The 20,813-nt window shown below is 45.8% G+C and overlaps 1 protein-coding gene across 1 annotated transcript in view; it reads right to left on the reverse strand.

Annotated features, from left to right (window-relative positions):
• Positions 1–6,815: 6,815 nt before the first annotated feature.
• Positions 6,816–20,813, reverse strand: part of SLMAP (sarcolemma associated protein) — a 90,166-nt gene continuing 76,168 nt past the window's right edge. Inside the window, exon 25 of the mRNA XM_071439702.1 lies at positions 6,816–13,342. The gene's annotated coding sequence lies outside the window, so the exon portion shown is untranslated. The remainder of the gene's footprint in view (positions 13,343–20,813) is intronic.

Consider the following 20,813-nt stretch of genomic DNA (forward strand, 5'->3'; position numbering starts at 1 on the left):
CAGCCCTAGGCTCTGTATGTGGTACTAGCAAAATGTATAGGGCAGAGTAGTGGCAGCCATCAGGAAGTCCAACTGCTGCTTTTTCCAGCAAGATGTTTAAAATGGTTATGTGATGAAGTCAACCCTGACCTCCATGTTCCTCTTGCACTCCTCTGCTGTGTGACTGTTGAGCAATAGAAACATTTTCTGGGTTTAAAGGCACTGAATCCTGTCCCCAGTACCTGGCTGTGGGGTCACTCTCACCCTCAGCCACCACACTATTCCTCTGCAGCCTGTTCAGGTCTGGCACATGGGAAGTTGTGGACTCCTGCCCCCCCCCAGAAATGAAGCTAAATCTGGGCCTGTGCAAGGCTTCTTCAAACACCACTTGCTAGGCATAAAATCATAAAATCATGGCTCAGTACAGTGTGCTGCCACACACAGGCTGCCCTCTTGCCCAGCTGTGGTGGAAGTCACAGGAAAGGGACAGGTGTGAACTTACCATCCTCCTCCAAAGGAGGATGTGCCAGGCAGGCAGGCTGCAGGATGTCATAGGGAGGGCCACACATGGCAGGGACAGGAGCATTTCATGGGGCCAGAGCAGGAAGGCAGCAGCTCCAAGCTGTGTTGGAGGTTTTCTACTGAGGGTGTCACAGTGCCCTGTGGACACAGTGCTCACTGGCCCAGGTGCACTGGCACTCACCATGCTGAGCCCAGCTGCTGCCCACCCCTGCTCAATCTCTGTGTCCTTTCTGGTGCACCAGCCATGCAGCTGCAGGAACCCACACAGGTTCTCATCACTGGTGATAAAGTGCTCACAGCAAACAACCAACACAAGGCTCCTGTAACCCATGGCTCTGATGCCAGCATGTCCCACCATGTACCCTGTGGCTGGGCTTCACTTGTGAGCTGCCCAGGCACAGGCTTTGCTGAGACCCTTCAGTCAATCCAATGCATTTGAGCCCAATATAAATAACATGACCCTCAGCCAGTCCCTCCAGAGGGGATGCACCTGGCAGAGTCTCTTCCTATCCCAAAGGTGATTCCCAAAGGACTGTCAGTGCATACCACAGCCAGACCCCTTCAGCTCCCAGGCACTGTGAGTCATGGAAAAGGTGAATTTGACCACAATAATAGGAGCCTGAGGGAGGGAGAGGGAGGGGAGAGGTGCCCCCTTGCCTTTTTTCCGCAGAGCAGGAGGCTGTGACTGCAGTGACACGTGGAATCTCTGAGGCTGCACCACTGATGGGGCATGAGATGGTGGCTGACACATAATCCCCATGCAGACACCCTTATCAAGGGGCTGCAGCAGCTTTTCATTCAACACTGAGGTCAGAAAAAAACATTTAAGATCATTTTCCATTTAAGATCATTTTCCAAACCTCTCTGGAGGGAGGACAGCTTTGGGGCTTTTGATTTCAGGTATGAAAAATGTAATTATGGATAATGATGCCTCTTGCTGTAGCCCAAACAAAAAACCTTTCTGTGTTTCATGGCTGGTCCCTGTGCCCTAAAGTAAAAGAGGGTTTCTGCTTTCATTACAAAACATATTTGTATTTCAACCTGTAAGGCCTTCTCATCTGGGAGCTGTCTAGTGGCCAGCAGTCTCTCCTGCATCTGGTGTTACTTAGCCAGTAATTTTTCTTCTGTGTTGCCTAGGGGCCAAAAGTACTCCCCAAAAGGCAAAACATGGGTTAAAATTGTTTAGAGAACAAAACTCTGTTAGAACGTTTTATTGGAGTCCGGGGAAATTACTTCTAAAATACATACACATAATATTAGCAGCAATAATAGAGTTTTTAAAAGTTCACTGCAAAAGTAATGATGTTTCAGATGGGAGCCAGCATTTCAAACCCATCTGTATGGAGATGACATCAGACACACTGCTTATGTTTCCACTTTTGGTGGTGTGAAAGAAAATACGCTGCTACACGTACTTACCTTTAGCCAGTGTGTTTGCTCAACTTGGACAGTTTGGTTGGGTAACTGCTTGAACTCAGAAAGCTTCACTTTCACAGAAAGCAAAAACTGGGTTTTTTTTCATTTACAGGCTTCTCAGCTTGTATCAAAACCATCCTCTCAATCCTCAGTGTGTTCTGCCACTATGACACTTAAATCCACTATTCTATTTAAATTATGATAAGGTGACAAATTAATCTAGGACATGGTAAGTGCAAGACCTGTCTCAGCAGACACCTACAGTGTTACACTGCAGATGTTTAGGCTCCCCTGGTTGACATCAACCTTCCATCTTCCCCAGCAGTGCAGTGAGGGGTGGCAGTGCCAGGGTGGGCACTGTGGAGCCACGCTGGTGACCCTGCCCTCCCCCTGGGGCAAGGCAGCTCCAGCACTCCAGCTGGAAACAGAGATGTGGTTATTCCATGTGCATCTCTTGTGAGCAGGAGCCAGCTCTCATTTCTCACCTGGCCCTGAGCAGGAGCCCAGTGTGCTGTGGGCACTTGTGGGGACAGCTCAAGGAGCTGCACTCCCTGCTGATTTGCACCCTGCTTAGGATGCACTGGCTCCAAGCACATCATGCATTGCTTTGAGTTAAGGATACTTGCCACTGATGGCATTTCCTGCCAGGAATGGGAGCTCCTGAGCACTGCTCCCATCTGCAGAAAGGGGCCATCACCCACAGTGCAGAGACAGGCAGTGAGGAGGGGATCTGCTGGCATGCACACTCTAAAGCCAGTCTGAGATTTCCACTTCATCTTAAAGAAAGGGTAAAATATCTAAGTGATAAGAACAGAACAATGAAATCTGAGTAAACAGCACTAATGGATGTTTCCTAATTCCTTAAGCTCCCTCCTATGTTTATAAATGAAAGAGAAACATCCAGACATTTCTAGTATGAGATCTCATTTCTTTTTTAATCAGAAATGCCCCGAATACTTCTCAGTTTCTGTTTTCAGATGTTGCCTTCTCACAGAAATGACCACCTAAAGCATTTATCTTTTTATTAAAAATACATCTTTTCATTAAAAAAATTACACTGGGATTTCATTCTTATTCCAATTCTATGCTTTTTTTTTTTTTTTTTTTGACATGGGTACAAGCATTTTTCTAGACTTAAAGAAACCCTTCTCAGAGGGGGGTGGAGATATGAAATATTTTTAAGATGTAGTTTGCTTTGATTTCCAAAGAATTGATTCCAGTGCTAGAAAGCTGCAGAAAATAATCCCAGTGAGAGGAATAACCAAGAGCCAGATTATTCCTAGGGCTCCAAGACCCTTTCAAGTTGGTCTGAAAACCTCATTGTTAATCAAAATAATTGCATGAGAACCAATCAGGAAATCCTGAAACATTCAGAATGAAACCTTGTCATTACAAATTCACCATCATGGCTAAAAAACAGATTATCTCTGTCAAAAGCTGTGGGAAAGTTTGCTTTGTAGCAGTAGGGGCAGAAGTAAATATTTGCCCAATCTGTTTTGTTTATCCTAAAAACATATATACATGTACAGAGTTTCAATTAAACGCTATTTTCTTTCTCCCCATGTGTACATCATTTGAACTGCCCATGTGAGGAGCTTTTAAAGCATCTCTCCCAGGAGTCAGGAGATGGCTCCGTGCCAGGGCCTTACTCACACCATGACGCCATGGCAGGGCAGGTCGGATTGCTTTGAATTTTAAGCCTCACTTCTTTGGTCTCACCTCTGAGTCCATTTAAACATAGCTGGCCCCTTGCTGTAATTTAAAGCAATCTAAAGCAGATGCACAAAGTGCCACTGAAAACATACCCACAGATGGGTTGGTTTTGCTGGTAAATGCCACAACTTCCCAAGGCTGGTGATTGTGGGGAGCAGGTGCAGGAGGAAGGGGTTCAGGTGTGAGCAGGGTCTGTTTCACCAACATGCAGATTCCCCAAGTTACTGTATTTAAACCACTTAAGAAATTGCATATTTTCTTGAGGAAGAGTGGTGCTGGGAATGTCTGAGCTGCTGGAAAAGCTTGAGGGGACAGTGGGACAGACCGAGAGTTCAAAACAGTTTTTTTACTGTCCTGTGGGGGTCATGAGCCCCTCTTGTACCTACCCCAGAACCCTCCATGCTGACACCACTTTTGCAGGGACACAGTCAGAGATACAGATGTGAAAGGTCTCCAGTCTGGGCTGTCCTTTGCAACAGCTGTTTGCAAAATCAGTTTCAAAACACTTTGTTTTGAAAATGAGGTCCACACTTATAAACATGCCATTTAAAAATGCAGTCTAAAAAAAAAAAGAAAAGGCAAAGAATAAAAGGAAAAAAATTCCAGCCAGTGATTGAACCCTCTGAGTCCTTTTCCCTGTGGCAACAGTGTTCAAACAGGTGAACAGGGAAGAAAAACGAAGGCTGAAGAAAAAACAAATGGTCACCACATTTCAAAACACCTGCTGGAAGTGACTGCAGCAAAAAATCATTCAGAACATTTTGGAAAATACCTGAATGGTGCCCATAATCCACTGCTGCTGCAGAGAGGGCTGGAGACCTCCAGGCACTGCACCCTGGGAGCCACCAGAGAATCCCCTGGCATGCTGATCCCACTGGCATCACATGAAAGTGCAACAATCCTCTGTGAGGTATTAGGAGAATTTCAAAATCTCTTCTTGCATGAAACAACTCACAGGAAAACAAAAGTATGGCTTATTTTGTCCAGATTTAGTAAGTCTTAGATCTTGATCTTCTCAGGAGATCAGGGTCCTGGTACTTCTCCCACCCAAGTCATTGGGAATGCTGCCACAGGCTCCAGACAGTAACCAGACCTTATCCTACAGACTTCCCTGTCAAGCTGACACCTTTTCATTTCCCAGCACCTATGGCAGCAATAGATTTACCAGAGCTGGTCTCCAGGCAGAGCAGTGGCACAGACACCAGCCTCCTGTGGCTGCACAGGCAGGTGATGATGCTCAGTCATGAAGGCTGCAGGTCCCTTCATGCTCAACCCCCAGACCTGCTGCTAAACAAACCTGGGCCAGGATCCCTGTGGTGAAGGATGAGCTGGAGGGGGCACCTGGATGCCCAAAGCCCCAGGCCTGAACCTGTGGTTGGGGCTTCTCCTCCCTGGCCACGGGTCAGCAGTGCAGGTGAGAGATGTGTCCTAGGAATGAAAAATCTGGCATTTTGGCCCTGCTCTCCCTCCAGGTCCTTGCAGTGCAGTGAGAGGCTGTCTCACCCCAGAGTGCTGCAGCCAGGAATGCACACAGGTTTGCACATAAACACCACTACTTCATGTGAGGAAGACAACTGGTTTGACACGATGCTCTGTTTCAGAGTAAGAACTGGTTGCAGTTACAGGCTGGTCCCCCGAATGGCTGGATTTCATTTTCAACCCATTTCTGTCAGAGGCAGCAACAAACCTTTGTAACATCATGGAAACAGACACATCCTGTGTGCATCCCCTACCAGGACCATCATTTCTGGTGTCGTGAGGTTGTCCTGTGCCAGGCCAGGGGCTGGACTGAGTCTTTTCCAAGTTATGATATTCTATGATCCTATGACCAGGAGCACTTCCAGCCACCCACCCTGCTGTGCTGCAGCACCTCACTGCCGTCACAGGGCACTGCTGGTGACCCAGCAAAGCCAAATGACAGCTCTGACCGGCTGTTTATGCCTCCACATACTCAGACATGGGTCTGGCCCAGGTGAACGGGCAGAGCAGGCACTGCTGTGCTGCCAACCAGGCAGCTTTGTCATCCCAGCCCTCGGAAAAAATGGAGAAACCCAAAGGAAGTCAAGGACACCTTAAGAGAGGAACAGAAAACAATGGGGGGCTCTGCTGGGAGGGAAAGAGGCCAAGGAGCGGGATTACAGATGAATAACATGTGCAGTGTAATTAATCTAGATTAGTTTTGTTTTATAGCATTAACAGCCCGCAGTCGCAGCATGCGGTGATGTGGTCCCGCGAGTTCCCAGCGCTGCGCCGATGGCTGGGAGAGCTCCAGGCCCAGCATCAGCGCGCAGGAAGCGCTGCCGGTGACTCACTGCATGCTTGCTTAGAGACTAATGAACTAATTCCGGCACTCCGGCCCTTTCCACGGCCCCCTTCCATTAATCTTCCAGTTAAAAAGTGCAGCGGTCGCTCAAGAGGGAAATTCCCACCGAGCAGAAGGGTTTGTGCCGGGAGCCCCCTGTGCTGACCTCCTTGGCAGCCCTCGCAGAGCCAAGAGCCCGAGTCCCCGCGGGGCCCGGCGGCCGCTGGGATTCACAGCTCTCGCTCCCGCAGCGCCCGCCGCTGCTGCTCCTCGGGGCTGAAATGCAGAAGCAGATCTCGTCCTGCTGCCGGGCAGCTCAAAAACACAGCTTTGTTCCCATAAAAGATTCCCCTTGGCATTTTTGGGCCAAAATTCCAACTTCTGCAATAGCAAGTTGCCCATCTGAAGTACTCACAGCCATCCTCACCTCCCTCCCAGCCTCCCTCCCACTCGAACTCCGGAGAGTTGGGGTTTTGCTTTCCCTAGATCACAAATTGCCACAAGCTGTCCCATTACCAACAGCATTACTTCTGAAGGGCCCACGTGCCAGTTGTGCCTGGAGATGTATTAGAGCTTTCCCAACTGCAAAGAAATGAAGCACAATTAAAAATTGTTTCCTAAAGCTCCTGAGACAGAAGAGCTGTACAATGCCACAAACAGCAGGAAAGCAGGGGATGGTGGAGACAGGCTCTCCTGGAGAGTGATGTGGACAGAATTTGATCTGTGCTTCCCTTTTCATCCAGGACAGTCTGTATTTAACATTTATCATCATGTGGAAAACACCTAAATAATTCCAGGGATGGCAGAGACCTGCAACCACAGACTTGGGGAATGGGACAACCAGTGCAACTGGGGACTGGGGGTCCAGGTACCACACAGCTACTTTACTCCATCCTTTGTCTTTATTTTATATTTGTATTTCTTCAATATAATAGAATACAACTTATTTTACATAATGTATACAAACTATATCACAGTGCTTTACAGAGCAAAGCATGAATTACATGGTGAAAACTGGGAGAAAAATGATATGGTCCTCTGCTTTGCCAAGTCCTTCTTTTCTCCCTATTCCAGGAGACCTCCCAGGACACCCTCAATCTAGTGGGAATCTCCCACCTGACTAATTCCTGCCCCAAGGTGAATTTGGCTCATCACCACTGTGCCCTCCTCTCTCTGGAGCACTGGCAGGGCTGGTATCCCAAAGAGCTGTCACATTTAACCTCCTTGTTCTTATCTCCTTTTTCTCACAAGACAAGCAGCAGCTCCTTCTTTTGAGCAACATAATTACTCTGTTAGTAATTACTGGAAACTGAGGGAAACCCCTCCATCATTCTTTTCTCCCAGGATGAGCTATTTTTCCCGGAGCACATGGATGGCCCCAGATAAACCACTGGGTTTGGCAATGCTGTTTGCTGCATTTATGAAAGCAGTACATCCATCACAACTCCACAGTACCAGAGCCAGGGTGGGATACAGACCTGGCTCCTCCAATAGACTCATTGTAGCTGCTTTATGAACACAGAAAACAAAAAGCACTCACAACTGGTGTTGCAGGATACTGTAAATGACATTGGATTGATGGCTGCCAGGTCTCTGAGACCCAGGAATGAGAGGACTCACTATGGGAAATGGGAAGGTTTTGGAAGCTGAGAGAGAGTGGGATTGTGGACAACAGGAGCTGAGGGTCACACACACAACAGAGAAATGGCAAGGACAGACAGAGGGAGAATGACCTTAATGCCAGGTGAAAAGCTTTCAGATGGATCCCCAGAGTGATCCCTGTAGGAATCCTGAACACAACACACACTTCTCTGAATACACAGACACATAGAAACAAAAGGAAGGTACTGGACATGGCTTCCCTCAGGCCCTGAGCTACTGCAGAACATCACATTGTGAAACAGGGCACTGTTTTAACACATACTTTTAATGAGTAATAAGAATAATAAACCACCCATTTTCCATTCTCTAACCTAATGGAATAAGTGTAGAAATTCCCAGCATTTGTACAACAATGTAATGTCCAGAGTGATCAGGATCCCTTTCTGCAACAGTAAAATGGAACACACCCATGGCAGAGCTGATGACAATGGGCAGAAAAAGAGCAAAGGCAGACACGTAGGAGTAAGTTTCCCTACAACATTTAAAATAGAAACATAGGTTAAAAATACATTTGATGAGTAGGAAAAAGTGAACAAGAAACCAAAGTTTCCCTAACTTCAGAGTCCAGTTCCTCTCCTAATCCCTTTTATTCCAGATCCACATCAATGAATCAGAATTTGACCTAAAAGCTTTGCAGCAGGAGAATTAGCCAAATGCTTGAATTAAATATTGCTTATAAAAATCTATTTCCTTTTCTTAACAGCAAATTTTCCAACTGGGAAAAGAGTTTGAGGCCCACATGCTTTCTAAGTTTGGAGAATTAGACACTTCTCTCTTAAATCCTATCCCTCATAACCTGGAAAAGATACAACTTTACACATCAAATTATTTTCCAGGAGAAACTCAGCAGGATATTTCCTTAAGCAGGAGGATTTCTCTCCATCTAAATGATTCTTGAACAACCTCTTCATTTCTGACCACATATCCTGTAGTCATTGAAACCACTTTGAGCATGATAGGACTCTGCTGGCCCTGGTGGCTGTTGTTTGGCATTCCAGGACTTCCTCCTGACCAGGACCTGGTGCATCTCCTGGGGCTCTCCTGGGACCAGTGGATGGGGAAGGACTTGGTTTGACTGCAAGGTCAAGTGCTACCGTGAGGTCACTCCAGCAGAAAAAAATAAATACCTCAGACTCTGCCCACATAACTGCACTTATCAAGAAAGTCCCCACAACCTGACCAAAAAAACCCATGTCCCTTTCAATTTCATAATTCACTAATATTATTTAGTTATAATCTCTGGAGCAGAGCAGCCATGGCTTATTGAGCACACAGGAATGAACCCTGTGCAATGGCCTCACTCACAAAATAAACACATTGCCAGATCACACAGGGCTGCACTGGCACAGGCATGTGAACCACAGCTTACAAAGCTTTCAAGAAGTGACTAAGACTTAGGGGATAGGACTGGGTCCTACCTGACTAATTTTGCTTTTAATCACAAGCTTTTATCTCTACTGATAAAGTTTGGGGATGATGCACAAGTGATAAAGATGGGAGCTGTAATCTCAAACAGTAAAATAACAAAATATTTAGTAAATGAGTACTGGCTGGTGCATGTGAAGCTTCTTTTCCAGAGAAGGATATGACTATGATCAAAAAACATTTAAAGTCTAAATAGGACTTTGGTTACTATATTAAGGTCCTATTTCTTAGTCTATCAGTCATCACTGCTGGCTCAGCTTTGAGCTGCAGCCTTTTCTCAGACCATGGAAAGGAGTTGTATCTTCCCTACCAGCAAGCAGAAGACCATCAAGTTTAACTAATGATGGAAGCTTTGCCTGTGGGAAATATAATAATTTAAATTTCCGTATTGGTGGCACAACTGGAATATCTAAGTAATGGTGTGAGTGTTTTCTTGGACTAGTTTTAAGATTACTGCATAAAAGGAAACGCTTTGAAGTTCTGGCAAAAATCAGAATTGGTAACTGGTGGTTTTATATCCTGCTGGGCCTTTCAGATGCCATGGGCATACAGAACAGCAATTAGGTCAAGCTTTTCTGTTGTTCCCAAGAAATGAAAAAACATTTTTTGAGAATTCTTCCTTAGCAAGAGAGAAAAAGGAGGCAGCTCCCCCTGCATCACTGCTGACTTGCAGAGGGTCACACAAAGCCCTGCAAGTGCTCCAGGGCCCGCTGTACACACAGGCCCACAACGCACCTGCAGCCAGCCCTGCACTGGCTGTGCACACACACAGACTCCTCCTGCTTCTCCCCACTCTGCCATGCTCCAGCCATGGCAAACGTGTCCTGCAGGCTCCTGCAGGCAGCTTCTCTGAACCTCTGCCTGGGGCCTGATGTTCTAGCAGGAGCAGGGCCATGGTTCCAGGCAAGGTGACAACAGAGACCTTCCCAAAGTCCCCCAGCACTGATGGCACTCTATGGAACAGCTTTTCCTGCACACAGGATTCCTGCCTGCTATATCCCACTCCCTCCACAGAGCAGTTAAGACACATACAGCAAACTGCATCCACAAGTTATTTTGGTGAGTGAACAAGAGCCAGAGGGCAAAATACAATAAAAAGGGGCAAAGTAGCAAGAATCTAGCATGGCACCAGTTATCTTAGATTAGTCTTTTTGCTTTACCCCCCTTGCTTTAATTGCATCAATATTTTTAAATGAAATATTTATCATGTCTTAGCAATGAAAACATTACTCAATTTTTATCAGCAAAATACATGGTACCACAAAGCATAATTCCCTAGGATCTCATGCTCATGGCATGCTAAGTCAAACTGATTCCTGTTCTAGGTGTGCAAATAGAGATGTGTCAAGTTTTGAAGAACACAGAGGATCCTAACAAATACCCACGAAACAGCTGTTCTTCAGAAAGTGCTATAAGTAGATATAAGGAGCACTGAGATACTCTGGAAAAAATAAATTGTATCCTAAGGCAGTGATGCTTCAAACATGTGCTGAAGCCCATAAAAATAAGTTAAAGGCTGTGTTGACAGACAGGATGAAGGAAAAATCTGTTTCTGGGATTAGTAGTTACAAAAGGTCTTCCAGATCCTGGAGTAATCACAGGATGAAATTTCCAGATGGCTCACCAGGATCATAGTAAGACCAGGCAAGAAACACACATCCCTAAAGTTACCAGGCACAGCAAATCTTCTGGATAAATGGTATCTCAAGGATACTCCTGAGAATCATCACTTGAAGGTGGCACCCAAAATCTTCTCCAAATGAGCATCAGCTTCTCCCAAACTGGTCCAAATCTCCTCACCTTCCTGGCAGCAGGAGGAGTGAAAGCTGCTTCTTCCCTGCAGGGCAGCCAGGACACCCACACCAGTGGGGCACACTGAGGATCTGTTGGGGCACTGCTGTAATTTGGCCCCAGTGAGGAACTGGTGCATGTTTGTGAGATGCCCCAAACCATCTCACTTCTGCCAGCTGGGTTCATCTGCTTTTATAAAGCTGCTGCTTTGAGATGAGGGTGAAGACACTTGGTAAGCTCAAAACAAAGCACAAAGTGCCATCAGGGAGTCACCCCTCCCACAGGGAGCTGGAAAGCCAGAACCCCTCCAGATGGGATCTTCCTCAGGTTTAAGTGTGAAACTCAGGCATTAGAGCAAGTGGAACCTGGCAGGAGCCACGACAAGCAAGCTGGAGCCCTCCCCCAAAGGAGCTCGGCAGCACCCGAGCCCTGGGCAGGGCCAGCCCAGGCTGATGGGGGCAACGGGAAAAGGCACCGAGCACAGGAGAGAAATCAGGAATCTCACCCAAGGGTTTGCTGAGCCAGCCCTGGCTTAAAGCCAAGGAAAAGTGGCAACAGCTTCTAGACAAGGAAGGTTGGGGGATGCTGTTCTGCCCCTGGTATAATGCAACGTTTGCCTTCATTCACGGATGAAACAATTCAGAGAGGACAGAAGAGTCTCTGGTTTGGGACATGGCTGGGGAACACTGGGCCATGGTACTTCCCAATGTCCAACAGCCTTAACCCCAGCTTTCCCATGACATGAGGCCAAGTTTGGAAGCAAACTCACTGGAAACAATCACTAATGCTTGCTAAACACTTGCAATTTCTACACAAACAAACAAACAAAGCCAACCCAAAGAACTTTCAGCCTTCTGTCCCTGCCTGACCAGCACAGATGTAGTCACTTCCTAACAGCAAGAAGAGGCACAGACACATGTCCCTGCAGAAAGGCAGGTGCTAGGAAATGGGAAGCTTTTGTCTACTTCCCTCATGGTGATTCACTACAGGAGCAATTCTTCTCAGTGAATATGGCACAGAAAATCCCAGTGAGGAGAAAGCAGGGTTTTCTCTCTCCAGGAGGCAGGTCCATGCACTGCTGCACACGTGCAGCTGGCACAGAGGTGGAGCCTGCCAATCTGCAACCCTTCCCTTTGGAGAGAGTGATTTCCCATTCAGGTACAAAACAGATGCAGGAACCCAGCCAGGCCAGAGCCCTTGGCTGCTCACAGAACATCTTGAAGGGCTGAATGACAAGCTGTAGAGCAGATGTTCACCCCTGGCAGCAGCTCAGCCATACTGTGCTCTATGGTTTTGCTTTTCCAGCTCTGGCCAAAAAGGATGCAGATTTCCCCACGCTGTGTGATGGAGAAGAGACTGAACCTGGCTGTGGTGGGATTTTCTAACAGACTAATAGCAAACTCCCCCAGTAGGAAACCGAGTGCTTTACTGGCAGCTCAGAATGCCCTGAACACCATCCCCTGGCTGGCTGACACTGAATCCCAGGAACAAGGCAGCCCTTACCGTCACTGGATGGGTCAGGCACCACTTACAAAAGGCTTTTGGAGGAGTGCAAAAGCAGATTTCTGGAGAAGCTGAAAGGGGACAAAAAAAGCTGGCTCTGCTGCTCTTCACACTCCCAGCAGGCTGCAAGCACCACTTTTCAAGTAGTTTAAAAGGAAAAAAAAGTGAATAATTTTTGCTAATACATGACAGTTTCAGCTGGCGAAAAGTCAGATTCACAGAACTTATCTGACTCAGGATACAGCATCTTTCTTAAATGTACACACTTGAAGGTGAATCACATTTGTCTCATAAGGACACTTCCTAAATTTGCTCTCCTGTAACTGTTCAGGGTTCCCGTTCTGCAATAGAAGATGATGTCACTGTTTACATAAATAAAGGCAATGGTGCTCAGATCAGATCTAGGAAACCAGTCTCTTTCCTCTTAGTTATCAACCACGTCTACTTTTTTCAAGGTTGAGGAGTGTAAAAACTGGCCAGGGCATAAATAGAATCACAGACCAAAAAAAAGGTGCAAAAATGACCCAAATCACATAGTTGACACAGATTTCTTTTGTTCTTAGAAAACTGGCCATGTTAAAAGTGATGTAGCTCTCATTGCTCTCACTCTGTCCACAGTAGGGAGGTTAAACTTCTGCACAGGAGAGTTGCAACTGAAAAATATTGTCATTACACTGAGCACAAATAGGTTTTTCTTGAACATTGAGCATGCATGTGGCCTCCCCTCTCCCCCCAGCTTACATTTTATGAGATTTTTGACAGTCAGAGAAAACTCTCCTTCCATATGTTCAGGATGTTAAGATTTCAACCTCTTTGCAGCAGGAAAATAAAGTCATCTTCTTTGCAGTGCCCCAGCACTGAGCACACCCAGAGCACTGCACAGTAACGCATGAACTGATCTCTGCCATGGCTGAAACTGCAGGGATCCCGGAGCAGGTCTTGTTCCTGTCATGTCTGCAGATGCTCTGTTAAGGACTCCAGGGACATAGAGCAATTACTAGGGTTTGTTTCTGCTTTCCAGGAGCAGTTCTGTTTAGGAGAGAATAGAAAGGGATTATTTTTACCTTATAGTTTGGACTTACAGGGTGTGAACTGAATTTTTCTTCCCACAGAGAGACATCATGAACAACTCTTCCAATGCCCTGTAATGGGGCTGTTCCTTCTCAGCAGTGCCCAAAAGCCCCAGGGCTAATGAGGGTGACAGGCAGGGCCCAATTAGCAGCACATAGGGATGGTTGCCTTTGGGCCACACACTGAGTCTAAAGGGTTTTTTCCTTTTGTTTTGGGGGCTTTGTTGGTTTGTGGGTTTTTTTGCTTTAAGGCTAGAAAGTTGACATCTGCTTCTGGTAAAATTAACAAACTATTTTATTTGTCAGTAATTTAGATTGAAACAGTACTGAGAACTGCATTGTCTGGGCCTGCAAGATTGTAGGAAGTATCAATGAAGCATTTTCCACTGGCATGTGTATAGAGAAAACAACATTTAAGTGAAGATAATTTTTTCCATATAGATTATGTACACTGTTATACACAAGTGAGAATAAGACAAAACAAAACTAGAACAAAGATTCTTTTAAGTTGTAAAAGGATCTTTGTCTCTCAGCCATAGGGATGGCTCAAGCCAAGCTCCATGGGTGAGGCAATGATGAGGCAACAGATGCATCAAAGGCATCTCACTTGTAGGACACAGTTTAGCCAAGGCAAGACAGACCAGGGGATGTGCTGGCACCACGGTCATTCTTGCTACAGCAGAAAAGAATTCCCAGCTCTTACCTTCTCCTGATGCAGCCAGGCTCAGGTGCACCCTCCACTGTGCCCTACACAAGTCCTGGCCCTTGGCCAGCAGAGCTGCCTCCACCAGGGGCTCTGCCCACCCTGCAGTGGCACTGTGCCCCTCTGGCAGTGTACCCAGCTGCATTCTGCAATGGATCTCCACCAAATCCCATCCCACCACCTTTCCTGCAGCTGTGACTGCCCAGACCAAGGACTTTGCTTCCTGGACACCAGTTCAAATCCCCTGGCAGCTATTTTACTGTTCACCTGCTTAATGCTGCAAACACAGCTCCAGGTCACCCAACTGTTGCAATAGACAGGGGAAATCTTCTGCATTTGGGGCAAGGGAAGCCCATGGACCTGGCTCTTATGGAGGAAGGTGCCCTGCAGGGGTGACAGGAAGCCTCAGGTCACAGCAGACCCACGGGTCAGTGCCAGGAAGGGGATAAGAATGGAGCAGGCTTCCCACGAGGTTCAGGCACAGGGCAGGAAGGCAGACATTGTCTGTGAGGCCCCTCTCCTGCACACTGTGTAAAACATTAAACAGCACCTTCCCTCTCACTGCCCCCAGGGTCACACAGGGCAGCCCCCCCTGCCCCGGGCAGCAGCTGGGGCTCTCCACCATCACCCTGGCTCAGGGAGACAAGCAGCAGACACCAGCAGAGGATGGGGATGCTCTTTCAAGGCTAGAAGAGTACTTTTTCCCTCTGGTAAAACCCAGGAACATCCTTCTCTGACCCACTTGACCCTTCCCTTCCTGATGTGCCCCCTGCCCCACGCCTCTGCCTTGCACTGTGTGGGAACATTCCCAAAACACACTGGTTTCCCCTCACTTCCTTCCTCTCAAGACACCTGGACCTTCCTCCTGCAGGCTCCTGCCACCCTTCATGCTGATACAGGCCAGGTCAGGCTTCCCAGGCCACCGGTTTATTGTCCAGGAAACCAAAACAACCCCGCATCCAGCTCAGGGCTGCTGGGGGGACCTGCTCAGGGACAACACAGCCACCAGGGCCTTTACCCTCTGAGAATGACAAAGAATTTATTTCAGCAAAACCTTGAGGAAAAACAGAAGCAGCAACTACCAGCAAGGACACCCCCAAGAAGGCTGTAGGGGAAGTATTTTCCACCACAAAACATGTTTTGAAATGTATTTGGAATTGGTGATTTAAGTCTCAAGCTGTTAGTGAAGAGCCCTGCTTAAACAAGTCAGTTTTGCATGCATTAAGCAATGCAGCACAGAAACAAAAGAAAAAATCCTCTCCAGCTTCAATGCCAGGTTAAAAGTTATTGGAAGGCAGCCAATATGTTTGGGGAAGGTTTTAAAATGCCCTCTTTCAAACTAAGATGCCTCAGCAGAGATCTGTGCACACAGTACACGTCACAAGTGGCAACTCCAACTTCACCCTTCTAACACACTGAATTTTAAAAGCTTAAAACACCTTTATCTAAATCTCTATCCTGTTAAAAATGCACTGAGAAGCACAAAGCTTCATCCCACTCAAACAGAATGTATGGATAAGTGGAGTTCCTTGCTCTGCTGCACCAGCTTGTTTCTGCTCCATGACCATGGGATTCAGGAAGCCATGCAAACCCAGCTTTGCTGTTCATTGAATGTGCACTGTGAAACACAAACTGATCACAGAACAGTCTGAGTGGGAAGGCACCCACAAGGGTCATCGAGCCCAACTCCTGAATGAGCCATACAGGGATCAAACCCACAACCTTGGTGTAACTGGAACCTACTCTGACCAGCTGAGCTGTCCCAGAATCATTGCACAGTTTGGACTGAAAAGGGACCTTAAAGACCATTCCATTTCAACCCCCTGCCATTAGACCAGGTTGCTCAAAGCCCCATCCAGCCTGGCCTGGAACACTTCCAGGGATGGGACATCCACAGCTTCTCTGGAGAACCTGTGCCAGGGTCTCACCACCCTCACAGGGAAGAATTTATTCCCAATATCCAAGCTAAGTCCATCTGTTACCATGTATGCTGGAGTCCAGCTGAGAGCCAACCCCACAGGGCAGAGCAGAGCACACTGAGATGCAGGAGGCAGACAGACAGACAGACAGACTGCTTCTCTCTGGTGGGCATGCACAGCCTGCTCAGATGGGCACAGCCAGTGCTGGGCTCCAGCTCTCTCCCACTCTGGACACTGGCAGACACTGAGGCAGGTGCCAGCACCTGTACAGCAGGAGCCACACCAGAGCAAACCACCCCAGCCTGGCACTGCAGAGAAAAGCTCTCAGCTGGAGGGAGGCAAGGCCACTGTGTGTGCCTGGCTCTGCAGCCACCAGCCACAGCCATGGAAAGAGCCCTCCTGACCCTGAGACCTCCGTGGACACAGAGCTGAGCCTGAGCTGCTTTTGAGCAGGTGAGATTCCTGCATGCAAGACAGGCCAGTCCTTCAGCCCAGCCTCACACTCCAGTGAGCTTTTTTATGGCTTCTCAGCTTTCATTATGAGAAGCAGGAAGGGTGAAGTGCTGGTGTCCCCAGGCAGTGTTAACAGGATGTGACTCTGCCCTGACTCATCATCCTCTTTTCTCCTGAAGAGGACAGGGCTGCTCACACCTGGGTCATGGACACCTATGGCCACACTCAGCACAAACCCACTGCTTCCCAAACTTGCACTTCAGAGGCTGCAGGAAGCAACCTTCACATCACACAGTTAGAACTTGATATTTTCAGAGGATTTTCACAACCAAAAGGACTGAAGAACTCCAAAATGCCCTCAAAATTTAAAGAATAACACAGCAGTTTTCTGAGGAGTGTCTGAGCTAGCAGGATTGCACTGAGGTCTTAAGTCCAAGAAATTAAAGCATTAAGCCACACAGCTGCAGAATTTGACTAAACGCACAATTATTGTTCTCTATTTTACAATTGAAAACGTACCATGTTTGAATAATCTCCAGTGAAATGTATTTCATGGGAACTGGAAACAATTTACATTAAATGAACCAGATGAACATCACTGTTAGTGAGTCCACGTGCACATGAGCAGAACTGAGGTGCCTCAGCTGAGAATGATCTCTGCCAATACTGTGGCTCATCTTCCATCCTGACAGATTTACACCAAAGATTTCCCTGATACATTTCCCTGCCCATCTAAGGCAGTCATTCAGTAGCAGGGATGTCTCACAGACTCACATTCCAAGCAGATGCAACATCCTACACATCTGACAAAGCAATTCAGTTCTCACCAAAGAAACATCCCAGAAAGGCTCATTCAGATGGAATTATCCCAGTATTTGTTTTTCAATTACTGGAAGAAACATCACTGTGGGGTAAATGATTTTTTACCACTCTCAGATTTCAAATGAGACACCATATAAGGCACCAGAATTTTTTTGGTATTTGTCTACTAAACATCCTCCTGAACAAGGATATGGATGTGCTACTTACTTACTGCAAAGGTAATCATGTAAAGTAATAATGAGAGAGAGATTGTTAATATTTAATGTTAATAATACCTTCATATTTATTTATTTATGATTGGCTGGGACATAATTCTTCTAAAGAAGAATTACAGTTCAGGGAAGTCTGCAGGGGAAGGATGCACTATTGCTGCAACATGTAGCACAGGCACACCAACACCTGGCCACCCCAAGCTGGAAGTGCAATTAAAAAATGACAGTGAAATTGCTGCAGGCTATGTCTTTGCTTATGTGCCACTGCAATGATTACAAAGTGGGGAAACAAAAAAAAGAGCAATAAATGTCTCTTACAATGGCCAGCTACAGTTGGATTCCAGTCAGGCTCTGCAACAGAAAAACTGCCAGTCAGCTGTGGCTGCTACACTTACAACAGAAACACCAAACGCCTTGAATATCACATCCAGTGAGCCTGGAATATTGACACCGAACCTTTAAAGATGAGCAAACTTTATCAGCCCCTTTTCCCTGTAGCATTACTCAGAAATACACTCATTCATGGTCTAAGGAAGAGTGCTCTGCACTGGTGTTGGGAGACAGGAATTCAAGACAAACTTGTATCACATTAAATGCTACCAGCAACATCCCATAAAGAGCAGCAGATGTATTTATCACCTTCTCAGGCTTCCTTCCTCCCTCTCAACCATCTACTGCATCTGGAAGAATGTTTTAATTGCCAATTCTGACTTTAACTTTTTAAATTGAAAAATAGAAGAGATACCTGGGTCTTACACCAGGACTTACTGCTTGCCTGGAATGAAACCATGTGTACTTAAACTGCACCCTGGGGTGGATCCAAACCACACAGTCTCCAAACAGGGAGGAGACTTTCCTTCCTCAAACTTGCTGAAATTGTGTGAGTGACTCATTGAATGTCCTTTTCTTGAGTCAGCACTGAAACAGAATTCCCTTTGATTTACAGTAAAGATAAAATACTGTAGGATTGTTGGTCTTTCTTAAAGGATGATCAGTGACTGCTCCCCTGAGGATGTCTCACCACTAAACCCACTTAACTCTTGCACAAACCAAGGCTGCATTCCTACCCCGTGCTCCAGCCCTTCCTTCCCTGGGTTCAGACCTGTTGGAGCCAAGCTTTACCATGTCACACAGAGGGAAGCTCATGTGGCTGCAAATCCCATTTGCACAAAGTAAAAAGGTAAATAGATTCCAACTTTGAAATCAGTTTTAATCCATTCATTAATTAGCAACTTGTCTTCTATCCCAGTAAAGCAGAGTGTAGCAGGTTCAGAAGTTGGGGAGTGCTGAAATTTGGAGTTGGGCTGAATGAAAGACTATGTACAATACAAATCAGCTTTCTGTTGTGATGTAAATTTATTCTCATAATTTTTACCATTTATTCATCCCAAAAGACATATTGCATATTTGGAACATTTTTAAAGTAAGAGCCACTGTATTCAAGACAAGAAGTAGTTTTGTCACATCAAAACTGATGACATACTCAATAAAATTATTTTCCAGAGCAAGAACTCCTTACAAGAAATATAAATAGAATATAAACTTCATAAATGATCTAGCATGAAAAGATTAAAATAGCAAATTCATTCCATACTGAAGGCAGTACTTTACCATAGTGTGTGTGCGGTGTTTCTAAAAAAAAAAAAAAATAGATCCATGTCCCAACAGTGGGTACTGAAACAAACACAGGTAAACTTTTGGTTACATTTTATTCCAATAGAACAGAATGAATTGATGATTTCACTCTTTAGTCTCAGTTTACTGACTAATATGATCAGGTAATAAAACATTGCTTTTAGTTTAACCCAGGCTTTGGATTTGTTCATCAGACACGAGGAAGGGATGACACACTTTGGCAGCACATTGGCATTTTCAGTGTCTCACCTGACATAACACAGGAATTACCTCTCCCTGCCAACATCTCCATTCCCACAGCTGAGAACCACTTACCCAACAAGCTCAATTACAGCCCACTCTCTCTCATGGCCACAGAACACCAGTGCCCATGTCCTGCTCCACCACATGCAAGCACAACCCCAGAACAGCACGGACACACATCCATCCCTCAGTGCCTTGGAGCTGGGACACAGCCAGCTCTGGGAATGATGCTCACTGAGCACACTGAGAAACTCAGTCACTGAACAACCTGGAATTTGAAATGCTTGGAGAGGGAAGTGTCAGAAATGTGCAAACAACATGATGGGGCTGAGGGAAGACAGTAAAATGTCTGATCCTGGGAAAAGGACTGGCTTTGCTTCATTCTAAGATGTAAGCAGATCATAGAACAATCTACAGGAAGCAGTCAGCAAAAGATTCAAGAATCTAAATTCATACCTGTCAAAGCATCTAGAAAATAAAATTCCCCTTTTCAAAGTTTTTTTAAAAATGAGTTTATTAGTGTTATTAAACCAAGACTTCTGTAAATCATGACATTCCAATAAAAGTGATCACTACACTATCACTATTAACAAATAATGCAGAACAGCTGTCAGTTTGTGAAAACTAAGTGAAGGAATTATTCTATGAATATTTTCCCTATTGTGCTTCAGGGATTAGCTTTTCTCTCACTACTGTTCAATAATGCATGATCAATAGTCTAAAATAAAGCTTCAGGAGCCATCCCTATAAAACCTAAAGGGAAAAAAACCTCCTTCAATGCTGTGCTGAGCAGTGATGGGAACAGGCTGCTGCTTGGGCCTGCTGCCTCCAGTGGTTTTTACCAAACAATATTGCAAAGTCAGATATCACAGGGTGCACTTCATACTGGGCTGATGTGAGGAGTACAGTGATTTGATTGACAAGGTTAAATCTAGAAGCTAGAAGTTAGTGAATCCCCCCCAAAAAAAAGTTCTGGTAGACAATCAAACAAGAATACCAGAGCAGGATATAAAGCTTATTGTCTATTCATATGATGTTAGTATGGTAATAACTGTAAGGACATGTTCTGTTCTGGCATCTACACATTTGGAAAATTAAAAATTGTTTAAAAAGCTGACAACAAAAACTAGAGGGATAAAGAAAAAAAAATTAACAATTCATTTATAGAAAGTAAGATTTGAAGGTATGATCATGGTATGTCAAATCCCTAGATCAGGACAAGATTTGCAGCAAAAGAACATCCTCCAAGAGAGATGTATTACAGTTCCATTTTTGGAAGGCAAAGCAAGATGAACTGAAACACAGGGTTGGGGATTGGTTTGGGATTTTTTTTGAGAGAACAGTAGTTGCTCACATACCTTATCTAAGAGGTGACTGATCCTTTTTCTGAACTTCTCAAAGCAAGAATTCTTTTTTCCTAATGAATGTTGAACTTCTTGACAT

This window comes from Agelaius tricolor, unplaced genomic scaffold (assembly GCF_023055355.1).
Source record: "Agelaius tricolor isolate 1412-34295 unplaced genomic scaffold, bAgeTri1.0.p SCAF_14, whole genome shotgun sequence".
NCBI lineage: Eukaryota > Metazoa > Chordata > Aves > Passeriformes > Icteridae > Agelaius > Agelaius tricolor.